Source organism: Parasteatoda tepidariorum, chromosome 4 (assembly GCF_982258835.1).
Source record: "Parasteatoda tepidariorum strain Cologne lab strain chromosome 4, Ptep-v5.0, whole genome shotgun sequence".
NCBI classification, from domain to species: Eukaryota; Metazoa; Arthropoda; class Arachnida; order Araneae; family Theridiidae; genus Parasteatoda; species Parasteatoda tepidariorum.
Window position 1 is genome coordinate 42614921 of NC_141758.1, and position 12823 is coordinate 42627743.

Here is a 12823-nt window from a genome sequence, read left to right on the forward strand (position 1 = left end):
TTTCTTTCATAACACTATGCAATAACTCGAAGCAGTTTTTTTTAAAAAAGTATTATGTAACTCTTTATCGAAACCCCTGAAATATCGAAAACAAAATAAAATTACGAAAGAACAAAACCAAAGCCTACAAAAATGATATATTACCAGTGAATTTATATTGGTTGGAGATATGAAAGCTTGATGATGAAAATAAACAAATCTGATAATTCCAATTTTAACTAGAAGAGGTTCCATTCCCAAATCAACCAAACCTACATTTAAATTTTTTTTTAAAAAATGGATTCATTTTGTCTTGATTGTTTTATTAGAGCGACACTAATTGGCTATTGACGACGGACTGAGATTCAGCTTTCGTGATGATATGAAAACATACGTGAGCTACACAATTGAAATTGAAAAAGCAAATTATTGTTGCAAACACGCGGTCTCCGCACCACGCTTCCAAACTACAGAGTCATGCGTGGAAATACAATTGGAGAAAGTGCAATCCGAACAGACATCCAACCTGATGAAGACCAAGCTGTAGTAATTAAAAACTCTACCCTGGGCAGCTCAATCTAAATGAAAACGTCATAGAAATGTTACAAAATTTTCACTATCTTCAAATCCCAAACCCTAGTTTACTTTTCAATACGCAAATGTGCATTTCTTACTTACTTAAAAATGATAATAATAAATTCGGACAATTTATTATATATTATAAGTTCGGAATCAATACTGGGAAGTAAATATTTTTGGAGAAAATAAAAAAAATAAAAAAAAGGCAATCAGAAGATGTTTTAGCAGGTCGATGAAATAGATTCGAAGTTATATAGTTTTTCATCAGTAAAATAAACACACAAATTCAGACGAAATCTAAATTGAAAGATACTTGAATTTCATCCGGATATCCGCAAGTGGAGAAAAGAGAAAATACCCAGAATGCAGTCCAACATTTCAGAGAGACTCTAGAAAAGTCGACGATGTTTCAATTTAGAGGAAAAAATTCAGTCCGTATCCGGACACACGAGAGATTTAAACTTCTCATTTAGAAAACTTTTATGCGTCTTTCTTTCTTCTTTGTTTTGTGAGAATGTGCACAGAAAGCGAAGACTAAGGAGGAACTATTATGGTCTGGGGAGGTGTGGGGTTTTTAAGCGCTCAGAATTGCGGATGCATTCGCACCCGTTTTCAGTTGTTTACGAGACATCTTAAAGCCTTATCGTGCGTTTGTGTTTGTTCAGCGTCTTTTATTATGAAGCAAAACCTTCTTTTTCTGGAGCGCTTTTCGAATCCGAGTGGAAAAGTGTCGCAGAGTGGATCACCATATATGGTCACGCAACCAGAAATAAAGAAAAGTTAGAAACTTTATGCACTACTTTTGTTTATTTAGTTTAGAAAATGTTTTTTTAAAAAAGGAACGTTTATTTTTAAGCGAAAAGAGAAATAGCTTATTTGGTTTTACTTACAGTCTGTACTTAAGATATCCGTACAACAAAAAATAAATCAGAATTTATTGCCAATACAATCTCTATATAATCAAAATAAAGGTTATCATGCTGATAAAAATGACATATTTCACTCACTTAAGTCACTAAGCTAAATTTAGCTTTGGTAGACGATGGCCTCTAATTAAATTTATTCATCTTCTTAGTAATATATATATGATTCATTAAAAATAAATTAGAGTTCGGAGGTCATTAAAAAGCAGAAACAAAATATTACGCATACAGAATCTTTGCTTAGATAGAAACTTGCTTGGACAGACAAAGAGCAGAATCTCACTCAATCAGGAAGAACCCCGTATGGACTGAATCTGATGGGCAGGATTTTAACATTATCAGAATCTTGTTAAGACAGAAAAACGCGAGAGTAGAATCTTTCAAGGCCAGAAAATTAACAAAATCTCTTTTGAGAAGACCCTTTGCATGAACAGTCTTTCGGACGAGCAAAATCTTAGGTGGACAGAGCTTCAACAAAAATTCACCAGAACAGAACCTCGCATGAATAGAATATTGCTAGGGCAGAACCTCGTATAGCTCTTGTTAAGTTAGAAACTCACGAGAGTAGAATCTTACTCGATCAGATACTTCCCGTGAACATGATCTCTCGGGCAAAACTTTGAGTGAGCAAAATTATAATTGAACAGAACTTCATGTTAACAGTTTTAGAATACAACCTAGCAAATCTCTGGCGAGCAAAATCTTAGGTGGACAGAGCTTCAACAAAAATTCACTAGAACAGAACCTCGCGTGAATAAAATATTGCTAGGGCAGAACCTCCCATGAATAGCTCTTGTTAAGTTAGAAACTCACGAGAGTAGAACCTTACTCGATCAGATACTTCCCGTGAACATGATCTCTCGGGCAAAACTTTGAGTGAGCAAAATTATAATTGAACAGAACTTCATGTTAAGTTTTAGAATACAACCTAGCAAATCTCTGGCGAGCAAAATCTTAGGTGGACAGAGCTTCAACAAAAATTCACTAGAACAGAACCTCGCGTGAATATAATGTTGCTAGGGCAGAACCTCCCATGAATAGCTCTTGTTAAGTTAGAAACTCACGAGAGTAGAATCTTACTCGATCAGATACTTCCCGTGAACATGATCTCTCGGGCAAAACTTTGAGTGAGCAAAATTATAATTGAACAGAACTTCATGTTAAGTTTTAGAATACAACCTAGCAAATCTCTGGCGAGCAAAATCTTAGGTGGACAGAGCTTCAACAAAAATTCACTAGAACAGAACCTCGCGTGAATATAATGTTGCTAGGGCAGAACCTCCCATGAATAGCTCTTGTTAAGTTAGAAACTCACGAGAGTAGAACCTTACTCGATCAGATACTTCCCGTGAACATGATCTCTCGGGCAAAACTTTGAGTGAGCAAAATTATAATTGAACAGAACTTCATGTTAAGTTTTAGAATACAACCTAGCAAATCTCTGGCGAGCAAAATCTTAGGTGGACAGAGCTTCAACAAAAATTCACTAGAACAGAACCTCGCGTGAATATAATGTTGCTAGGGCAGAACCTCCCATGAATAGCTCTTGTTAAGTTAGAAACTCACGAGAGTAGAATCTTACTCGATCAGATACTTCCCGTGAACATGATCTCTCGGGCAAAACTTTGAGTGAACAAAATTATAATTGAATAGAACTTCATGTTAACAGAGTTTTGCTAGGATACTACCTCGCGTTAGCAGAATCTTGCTACCACAAAACCTAGTGTGTATATAATTTCACTTGTGCGAAGCCTCGAGTGAATAAAATTGAACCCATGCAAAATCTCTCACGCACAGCCTCATGAAAACACAATTTCACTCAGACTGATCCTTACATGAGCAGAGTATTTCGGAAGAACCTTACGTGACACAAAATCTTGTTTAAGACAGAGCTTCAAAAAAGAAATCACAAGAACAGAACCTCGCGTGAATATAATGTTGCTAAGATAGCGCATGGATAGAATATTGCTAGGGCAGAACCTTACATGAATAGCTCTTGTTAAGTTAGAAACTCACGAGAGTAGAATCTTATTCGATCAGATACTTCCCGTGAACATGATCTCTCGGGCAAAACTTTGAGTGAACAAAATTATAATTGAGCAGAACTTCAGAGTTTTGCTAGGATACAACCTCGCGTTAGCAGAATCTTGCTACGACAGAACCTAGTGTGTATATAATTTCACTTGTGCAAAGCCTCGCGTGAAGAAAATTGAACCCAAGAAAAATCTCCCGGGCACAATCTCGTGAATATAGAATTTCACTCAAACAGATCCTCACATGAACAGAGTATTTCGGAAGAACCTTACCTGACACAAAATCTTGTTTGGACAGAGCTTTGTGTGGGCAGAAATTTTGTGAGGATATAACCTGTCTTGAATAGAATCTTACAAGAACAGAGCATTGAACGAACAGAATCTTGCTTGGATAGAACCTCATGTGAACAAAATATCAAAGGACTAGAATATCCCGTCGAAAAATATGAGAAAAGGCATTTTTGCAGCACGAGTTTTTTCCATTCACGATTTCGCCTACGTGAAACTTATAATACGATGTTTCGTTTAAGAGATTTTATTAATACGCATTATTTCAAATGATATTTTGATTTGAAACTTAATTAATTTTACTCTTTGCGAAACTTTATTAAAACACATTTCGCATAAAAACCCGTACTCATCTGAACATACAAATTTCCATAGGTTTTATTATTATTATTTTTTATACAACTCAAACACAATTCAAAAACTTACATGAAACAATATAAAGTAATACATTTATAACCAGACACTAAAATGCAGGACACGGCAAATATTCACCGCTTTGTATTCAACAGAGATCAATCATACAAAACTTACTGAATCCACAAAACACAGAAAAATTCTCACGCACCGAACATCACCTTCAAAAAGGATAATTAAGGACTACAAAAAATGAACACATTTTGTTCTCATTGTCTCGTTTGGCGACGTTCTTTTATCATTTTTATCCTCTTTTCCAGACAATGGCAGATAGTTATGGGAAAAAGCTTCAAATAACTAAGGATTTATGGTATATGATCTCTTCTTTCCCCCACACATTGAATCCCCCCCCAACTCTTTCCAAGATCTTTGGGCATGAAATGGGCGTTGTGGCCATTATATTGATTTTGTATCAGTCCTTCACATAATGGATACCCTGACTGATTGATGCCCAAAAAGACGCCAAGAGCAGTTTTTTTTATTTTATTTTGTTCTAGGATTCCTTTTATTTTATTTCTTTTTTTTCTTCCGCGGTGAGTAGAAAGCACAGATACTATGATGAAAGTAAGAGGGAGATAATAAAGGGATAGATTCGACATTGCTACCAATATGAAAAGGAAAAAAAAAAAGGGTGGTAGTTGGTTGATACTAGATATTAATGCCCCCATTATTTTGAAGCTCGTGGTTTGATCTAGTATTATTCTTTCTTTTGGCGAGCTATTAATGAAATTGGATTTGACTTTTCATCAATAGAAAGAACTGGGTGGAAAAAAAAGCAGTATTTGGCGACTTCCTTAACGATGGTAGCTGTCAAGAAAAGGTATTCACCTCCATTATAATAGCCTATCTATGATCATTTTCTATGATCATCCGAGAGCAAATATGGACACAAATACAAAGAGGGCAATTACAGAACAGATTAAAATTTGATTATTTATTCGCCGGAAAGATAATACAAACCAATAAAATTTAAAGTACCAGAAATTACAATAAATTTTTTTAAATTGGTGTTATGGATTGAATCATTGAAATTATCTTATTTATACTCTAAGAAATAATTTTTTTTCAAGTAAGTGGAATGCATCATTTCAAGTAGAATAGTACGAATACGAATAGTAGCACGAATTTTAAAAAATACGGCTTTTGGAAAATATGATTTCTCAGAAACTATTCGAACGATTTCACTCAAATTTTGTAATTTGCCATTTAAAATTACGTTCTTTAAAATGATTTAAGAAACTGTATACCTTGCAATTCAAAATTTTTTCGACTAGTATAAAATAATAAATACTTACTAAAGTTTATTTTTAGCATGGAACTATTCTTCAGATAAACAAATTTTATAATTGTGTGCAAAAATTTTTCATTTCGCTTAAAAAGTTTCCGAGATATGATGAAATACGCAAAAAGTGAAATTAACATCAAGGAGTCCAATTTTTTTCCCGATCTCCTCACCAAACTATGGGGACCATATTTTCCAGATTGCGGCTCCCTCCTTTATTTTGATGGTCAGAAATCCGAAGCCCTCAACAAAAAAAAGTAATCCGATCTTTAGATCAAAAGTTATTAAGGGTGGTCCACTTATTTATTTGAGCACTGTACATATTGTTGATTAACAAAATATTTAAAAAGTTCATATTTTAAAAATTACCCGAGCACAAAACCACAATTTAGTCGAACCGCAATACGATACCAAACTGAACCATATTATCGTAAAAAATTATGCTATATTCAACTTGATTACAAGCTACTATGGTGTAATTTGGAGAAAAACGAAAATCAATTCAACACTTTATTAAAGGAGACAGCAGATATGCTTGATATTACGGTTCAAAATTGATTCGATTTTTTTGATAGTTTAGACAACTAAACTACACAAGTCAATTTATTTAGCTTTTATTGCCTATTAAAAGAACTGTCATTGTTTATTCTACATTTTTTTAATATACAATATTAATTTAGTTACATCAAAAATGTTTTCTAGAAAATAAATCATATATTTCTCGTTACAATCAAGAAAAATGACTCATTTAAAAATGATCTATTTTTTTCTGGCTTTTCACTTTATGTGCAATTTAAAACAAACATAAATTATTAAAAGCTTTCAAGGTAAAATGGAAAAGAAAATATTATCTTTCCAAAATCATTGAACATTAAAGAAAACAAACACCAAAATGAACTATTAAATAAAATTTTTAAGAGAAGACTGAAAAAATAAAGTTTCTCAAGATAACTGATACTTTTTGCGTGCGTACAATTTAAAATACACATGCACTATTAAAAACTTTTGAGATAAGACTAAAAGAAAATACTTTTTCAAAGTCATTGAATATTATTATGCGCAATTGAAATAAATATGAACTATTAAATAAAATTAAGATAAAACTGAAATGAAATTTTTTTCTAAAAAATAACTGACACATTTTGCGTATAATTTAAATTATGCATAAACTATTAAAAACTTTCATGATAAAATCGAAAAGAAAATACCTTTTCAAACACATTGATCATTTTCGCGCACAATTTAACTAGTTAAACAAAAATAGTAAAGCGTTAAACAATAAATTTGAAAAGAAAATATTTTTCTTCAAAATTATTAATCATTATTGAGGGCAATTTAAACTAAGCACGAACTATTACAAACTTTTAAGATAAAATTGAAAACTTAAACCTTTTCAAAATCATTAAACATTTTTGAGCAAAAATAAATAAATAAAAAAAAACACGAGCTGTTAAAAACTAACTATTACTAACAACACGAACTGTAAACTATTACTAACAACTAAACACGAATAATTTAAAACTTTTTTCAGCCAAAACTAAAAAGTAAATATCTTTTTGAAAATAACTGAACCTTTAAGCGCGAAATTTAAAATAAACATTAGCCATTAAAAACTTTTAAGATAAAGCTGAGAATAATATATATTTTTTTAATGACCCTAATATTAAGAAAAGTAGGACCTAGAATTAAAAATAATAAAACAAAAAATATCCCAAAATTAATCTAATCAGTCAAACAGCAAGTTTCATCACATCTCGGGAGAATTGCGTGAAAGCCCAAAGAAGAATAAGGAGAAGAAAAAGACCCCTCAAGCAAGAAGAAAAGATGAGGAAGAGGACTTTCCGAAAGTGACGTACCCCTTAATCTTGTCCACCGTCCGCCCACGTACGTCATGATCGTCCGAGGAAAGTAAAAAGTGATAAAACCTTACTTTTGGCGACTAGCGATAAGGGTTGGGCTGGAATTTTGATGGAAGAACCGATTGCATCAGGAAAATCTTCGCTTGGCTGGTTATCTGGCGCCGGTAGTGGCGGTGCCCGGGGACACAAAAAGTAGGAGTAGGCCAAGGGGGTTTTCTTTCATATCCAATTCCTCAATTTTTTTCAATATTTCACTTTTACACTCATCTTTATGGCAAAAGGAAGATATAAGGTTTTCTTATTTTATTTTATTTTCCAAACGCTTTGTGTCTTAACTCCAAGCAAAAATCAAAATGCCGTTGATTTCGTTTGTTGAAGTACAGATTTTTAAAAGGTAAGAAGCCTGAGAACATTTTTCACTTTTATCTACGCACGTATTTTTCTTTTTAATTCTTTCTGCACTTTTAAAATTCGAAATGTTTGTACATTTTTTGTTACGTCATGATCCGAATTAAAGTGTACGACATATAAATATTAAAAAGACTTAAATACAGTGGTTGTCGTTATATTACGAATAAAGTTATTTTTCTCTGTCACAAAATTGCCGTCTTTATGTATTATTCTGTCACATTAACATTATAAAAATATTATATTAACATTAAATATGTTATAATGTAATTAAAAAATTAATAGTATATTTAAAAGTTACATTATTTTGGTGCATGTTCGTACTTCATGAAAGCTTTGAAATCAATGAGAGTTTAGAAGGAGGTTATTTTTTTCAAATTTGATAAGCATATCACAAATAAAAAATTTTAAAGGAGTATTTTAAAAAAAAGCTTACTGCGCATTATTTTGAACTGCTAATTTTACTTCGATAAATAGTTAATAATAATTTTTTTTTCAAATATAAATTTATAAATGTGTCTCAATTGTAATTTTTTTACAACTTTTTTTTAAAAAGAACTTAGTTACAAATTTATAATTGAATGATACGTGACTTAAACATGATTAAGCTTTTCTAATTATTTGAGTTATCAACTAACCTTAGAGTATAACAAACGAGATGTAGAGACTAAACTAGTTGAACTAAATAAATTGAACTACGTTTCCATTCTAATTTAATCATATTATCATGTAATAACGTTTAAGAAGGATTAATTTGCACGAACGTAACGTTACAAAATGATTAATTTGCCCGATTGTAACGCTTAGGGAGGATTAATATGCTGGTTTTAAGTTTAAAAAAGATTAATAAGATTGAATGTAACGTTTGAAAAGGATTACTTTGCACTATTGTAACGTTTTAGAAGGATAAATTTGCACAATTGTTATGTTTAAGAAGGATTTATTTGCACGAATTTAACATTTAAGATGAATTATTTTGGGCGATTGTAACGTTTAAAAAGGCTTGCTGTGCATGATTGTAACATTTAAAAAGAATTAATAGTCCAATTTCTTTACTTTTTAAATAGGCAAAACTAATTTTTATATTTTCGATTAAAAAAAATTTATTTATTTGGGCGATTGTAACGTTTAAGAAGACTTGCTGTGCATGATTGTAACATTTAAAAAGAATTAATAGTCCGATTTCATTACTTTTTAAATAGGCAAAACTAATTTTCATGTTTTCGGCTTAAAAAAATTTATTTGCATAATAATTATTGTTCAACACAGCGATAGCAAATTCGAAATGAATGATGTAATGTTCAATATTTGTTCAAGTCTATGGCTTTTGATTTTTGAATAAAAACATTTTTTGCTAGGTATGCAACCAGTTTTAAGATATATATAGTAATAAAAGAGAAAAATGTACGGTGCTTTCACGCCAGAAGGTGGGCGGTTTTTCTTTGCTAGAAACTAAAAATTTTGAGCATATTGCTTTCTTTTTTTTCCTGTAAAGGAAAAGATAAGCAATAAAAAGTTTTATATTTTATCGTAAAAATTCTATTTGACGTTTGCATCAAACTTAAATTCTGAGCCGCTCTATATTTTACTTTCCCCTAAAGACCGAAGACCCTTCATGAAATATGAAAAATAGTTTTTCTTTTCTATTGCTCAAGATGATATAGGTACAAGTCTTTTTTACGCCAGCTTTTGTGTGCGTGATTTTTGTAAGAAAATATATTCAACCTAAAATCGAACTTAGGAAGGAAAAAAAAAGTCCTCGGTTAAATATCTGTGCTTAAATATTAAAGGAAATTGAACTGTCACCCGTTAAAGGATAAATATTTCGAAAAATATTTACGAGAAATGAAAAATGTGTATAAGACATCTAAACTTTCTTCGTTTGAGAGATGTAGTACCATAAAAAAGACTCTTTATTCCAAATATTATTATTGTTTTACTTAATTTTTTTCTTTTTATTTATTATTTTTTTAAAAAAATATTTTTGAACTAAAGATAAATTTACAAATCTATCGTTTAACATATATGACTTATACAATTTTGAAACTCTCTTTTTAAAAAAAAAATATTTTAGAGCAAATTTGGAGAAAGCTCTCTTCTCGATTCAATAACACATTTGAGATATGCATATTTATGATGCATCGTGCATACTTAGATATATGACGCATCTATATCTATGCATTTACATTACACAATATTGTAAATACACGAGTTTCAGAACAAGATGATTCAAAATTTAAACAATCATACTTTGCTCAGCCACGAAAAAATTTAAGTAGCTTTTTCAAATTCAGAAAGAAAATTACTATACATTTAATTAAATCAAGTATTAAAATTTTATCTTCGAAATTTTTTTATTAGGTAAAATACACAATAAACGGATAAAATAGAATTATTTTTCTGCAAAATCATTAATCATATCAATTTAAAACAAAACAAAAATTATCGATAATTAGAAAAATGTTTTTTTTAAAAATAACATTTTATAATTATTCATCATTAAGAAAATTTAATTATTATAATATTATTAAGAAATAACTAAAACATTATAAGACCAAAAATTAATTTTTTTTTAAAAAATTGTCGTTTGACGAGAATTTTTGTGCAAAAATTTCTTAAGATATCCGATTAAGTAAAAATCCATAATTTCAACAAATATTTCAAATATTTTTTTTTACTGTCTATACTTAAACTTTTGCTCTAACTTTTTAAATCTTTCTAAATTTTTATTCTCTGATCTTTAGAATCGAAGTTGTAGTTTTTCGCTTGCTGACAAACGAAACAGAATAGGAAGTATTTACTGTAAATGCAATTTCAGAAAAGTGTTGATTTTAGGGAAATCTCATTACGCTAACACACGTTGCAAAAAAGTTTAATATACAATACTTTAAAACTTTTTATGTAGATTTATTATAATATTAGCTACGTTTTGGTATAAAAGTTAAGGTTTAAGTATGAATTTATCATGCTCTAAGTAAAAATATTTATAATTTCTATTTAAAAAATCAATACTAAACAATATATTTAGTTCCATTTCATTGCATATTTGAATTTTTTTTAAGATTTTCGTTCAAAACATAGGGAAACAAATCATTGATCACATAATTTGACTTTTTCGAAAACCGATTTCACTCAAATTTTGTATTTTTCCATTTAAAATTGCATTCTTTAAAATAATGTAAGGAATTGCATACCTTAAAACTCAATTTTTTCGACTATTATTAAATAAAATAATACAAAACAATAAATACAAACTAGAATTTATTTTTTGAATGAAATTATCTGTGGCTGAACAAATTTTATACTTGTGCGCAAAAATTGTTCAATCCGCTTACAAATTTATCGAGATGTGGCGAAATACGCAAAAAGTAAAATTAACATTAATTGGTTCAAAGTTTGGACCGCTCTTCTGACCAAACTCTATGAACCATATTTCATAGATTGCGGCTACCCCTATATTCTGGGGGTCAGAAATCCGAATACGTCGAAAAAAAAGGTATAGAAAATACGTTTTTCTGTCTGATTTCGTAACTTAAAATATCGTCTGCACTAATTAATTAGTATATTTGAGGTCAACCCCTTTAACCATTAAGATTGAATTCTTAAACATCAAGATCCGATCATTACATCAAAAGTTATTTCGGGTGGTGAGTTTTTTTCTTCTTTAGCACTCTATATATAGTTAACAAATAAAATTAGTTCTAATTTATTTCTCTTTATTGTCCCTCACAAACCGCATTCCTAAGTTAATTTTTTTTTTCAAATACAGCTAATTATTTTTCATATTCAGGTAATATCTTTCTTTTTTTAACAAAATGTTCTGACAACTTAATCCTCTTGATTACAAAGTTATATATCTTTATAACAAAATAATCTGCGTAATAATAATAATAATTTGCGTAACCAAATTATTCAACAAAAAATAAGCACCTTTTAAGCACTTTTCAAGCACTCAAAAATATTTTTAAGCACTTTAAAAAATACTATAATTAGGCAGGGTTGGAAGTTTTTGACAATCGACAGTTTGATCTTGTTTTAACCATCATGTCAAAAACTTTTTGGCATTGTTTTTGACAATTGTCAAAAATCATGAAATTTTGAATCATGTAAAATTAATGACGTTTTCATACGCTACGGACTGACAATACGCCGAAATAGATTGGGGTTGAATTAATTATGAAAACGTTGAATAAAAAAATGTGAACTGTGTTTTTTTGCATAATTTGAAGCGAATATCAACATAGTAAAGGAAAAATTTCATCTTAAAAAAAGAAAAATTAAGCACTTTTTAAAAACACCTAATGAAAAAAGTACCTTTAAGGGCTTTTAAAAGACGAAAATCGAAAACAAGCACCTTTAAGCACTTTTTAAAAACGCTACGCACCCTGAAAATAAGACAATGATGAGTGAGCTCACGGAGATTGGTGAAAAAAGCGAGCATGGGAAGGAGCACTTAATCATTAAAAAAAAATTCACTTTTTTACACCATTCAAATTTGCAGAATATTATTAAGACGATAAAAAAAAAATTTCAATGATATTTTTTCACGCAATCATCAGTTTACACCTCTTTATTTACGCATACACTTCAGAAAAAAGAAATATGCACCCAATGCCCACGTTCCAAATATCCCCCTTATATAACGAGGAAAAAAATGTTTGCTAAATCTTTGCATAATGAATATGTGATTTCTCTCAACTAGGGTCGATGCTAGCACATTACACGAATCACCCAAGCTTGCTTTCAACTCACTTGGACCGCTCTCATCCTTAGCTTACTTTTGCAACAGCAGAAGAGGAGGAAACATAAAAACCCAAAATATCTTATTTGTTTGAAGTTTTACTTGGTTGGGGGGATCGAACAAAAGATCCCCATTTTCCCTTTTACGATCTTTTTTTTTTTCTCTCTCCCTTTTTTTGTCTTTACCAGAGGATCCCATTCCAAAAAGGCGATGCTAAAATATGTGTAAAGAATCTTTTTTTTTTTCGTTCTGTCCCTTCCTAAAGTGCAAAGGAACGTTACCGAAAGAAAGAATGCATATTTCAAAAAAGTGTCACC

General features: G+C 30.5%; 1 protein-coding gene across 21 annotated transcripts in view; it reads right to left on the minus strand.

The window, feature by feature from the left end:
* Window positions 1-12823, minus strand: part of LOC107436679 (RNA-binding protein Musashi homolog Rbp6) — a 480532-nt gene that overhangs the window by 66251 nt on the left and 401458 nt on the right. The gene's annotated exons all lie outside the window — the stretch shown is intronic.